At 37.6% G+C, this 2344-nt stretch overlaps 1 protein-coding gene across 1 annotated transcript in view; it reads right to left on the minus strand.

Annotated features, from left to right (window-relative positions):
• The window catches only part of LOC116970217 (peroxisome proliferator-activated receptor gamma coactivator 1-alpha-like), a 46561-nt gene extending 45436 nt beyond the window's left edge, over positions 1–1125 (minus strand). Inside the window, exon 1 of the mRNA XM_033016908.1 lies at positions 962–1125. The gene's annotated coding sequence lies outside the window, so the exon portion shown is untranslated. The remainder of the gene's footprint in view (positions 1–961) is intronic.
• Positions 1126–2344: the final 1219 nt, after the last annotated feature.

Here is a 2344-nt window from a genome sequence, read left to right on the forward strand (position 1 = left end):
TCTGAAGATATCAGGACCTGTCCTATTATCAGTATGTGGGCTGCGAAGAATAAATGCTGTACCATAATAAATGTTATGGCTTCAGGTGTTTAAGTCACTTGTCTGGCCTGGACCCTACTTATTAGACACACCGGGAAAATGACAATGCAGGAGTCATTTTCAGGCACAGCCGAGTGACTCCCACCTCAGACATCTCCATTTGTCATCCTATCTCTCAAATGTAATTTTAAGAGTCAAATAAAAGGTTTTTCCCACCTCCACCCCCAGAAACAATCAAATGCTGGATCCCATTGCAAGTGAACTGTGAATTTTAACCACAAAATGGAAATCGTGTTATGTATTATTTTTCACACTGAGCAATAAATTCTAAATTGTTGAAACAATTTATTCAGGTGTTCTGACATGCATATGAATGCAGACCATATTAGCAGTCTGCGCATATGGGTGGGCTTGAAACAATCAACAATGAAAACTAAATTGTGCTGTGCTTTCAATATTTTAGTTGTAACATGTTTAGGCAAATTTCACCCTTGTCCAAGGTATAAAATAAAATAGATTATCTCAGAAGAAAACTAGCTCATATCAGATTACCATTTTCATTGTATTATCACATGTATAATAATACAATGATGTTGCTAACATGGAAATTAATTTATGAACACCAGTTATATACAAAAGCAGAACAAATCATTTTTCTTCTTTTGAAACAGCAAAGATACTCTGTTTAAAAAAAAAAAAGGGTGTGCTAGATCTGGCCAATTTACACCATGCAGGAAATGCAATATATTTGAACGTTCTCTTAAAGATGAGACTTGTATTCACTACAAATGTCCAAGACAAAACAGAAATTATTAAATGGCTTTGTAACTAAGCCTAAGAGTAGGTTGGAGGAATATAAAACTCAAAAGGCTCTAAAACAATCTTACTCTCTGGCTAAATATAGCACACTGAAAAGGCTTACCTTGTGTATTGCTGGCACATCAGAGCATACATAATACAGGAGGGAACAAATTTGACCATTTTAACAACTTAACCATTGCACTATTTTTGCAAAGCAGATATTGCTGTACTTCATCCAAATTTGCACACACTGGGTTTAGAATGTCTAATGTTGAAGGCTATTTTGAAATACGTTCCATAGCTATGAATTTGCAACTTGATTGACAGTGCCAAGGCATTTTTAATCACTTTTTCACACTCAATGGAGAATATACTGGCTTGTTGTAAGGCAGCTGACCTGCTGCCACTGTGCATTTGGATTGTAACCACAGTACACTGTGTCCTCTATGACAGAACTGAAGGCCCTTTATAATTAGATTGACCATTTGTCTCCAGTTTTAGTAAGGATCAGAAATTCAGCAGGATGATAGCAATTGCCCTTTAGCAGATAAAAGCGCTGCCAAATTGCAGTGGATTAGGTAGCAGCACATGCTTCAGCGTAGGTGGGCGTGTACTGAACACTGAAACTTGAGGACTGCCAAATGAAGCGGTAATGAATGTGGTGGAATGTTTGCGTCACTGGGCTGTGACCTGCACATTTGTAATATCCACATCATGTGCCTGGGAGTGGAAGACAGTGGCTGCGAGAGCGGTTAAACATTCGAGTTGACACAACAGCTGTTTCATCCCAATTCAAACACATAAGCAAAGACACAGTTGAAACAGGATCTAATTAGTTCTGTGCAGAAACACATGGACAATCTGAACAAATGCAACAAATAAATCATAAGAAAACATCCTTTTGAAACGCTGTTCCAAACTCTTGAAACAGCAGATTTTGAAACATTTGCTCGATGAAAAGTTTAGTTTGCATTAATACAGCAATTCTTCTGGAATTGCTTATGACGAAGCAAAGTAAAAATATATACTTTTAATGATGAGATGCTTTGGTCTAACCTACAGTGCAAGGGAGCACATTAGTGAAATAAATCCTACTTTCACTTGCCACCCTGCTTTCAATATTTCATCCACTTATTTGACAATTGCTGCCTGCTAAAGTGGAAAAACAAAATCAATATTCAGTAATTTCACATTAATTTTTTTTCAAGTAGCTGTTATTCTGTCAGAAATAAATTTAGTTTTTCAATGACAGCATGTTCTAAAATCAACTTTCTTCTGATTAGAAATGAAGGTGCCACAAATCATGGACCATCTACATCATTCCAGGAAGTGGCGGCGCTGTGAAACGGCTGCGGCTCGCCTGCAGTCTGTCTGTTTTTACTTTTTTGTGTTTTTTTGTTGTTGTCTAGTTCAGTTAAATTTTTGGTTATTAGGTGGTGTTATGTGTGGGGGGGGGGGGGTGAAACAGGGCTTTCTGTCTCTCCCTTCGGGGGAATGCGACTTT

This window comes from Amblyraja radiata, unplaced genomic scaffold (assembly GCF_010909765.2).
Source record: "Amblyraja radiata isolate CabotCenter1 unplaced genomic scaffold, sAmbRad1.1.pri scaffold_652_ctg1, whole genome shotgun sequence".
NCBI lineage: Eukaryota > Metazoa > Chordata > Chondrichthyes > Rajiformes > Rajidae > Amblyraja > Amblyraja radiata.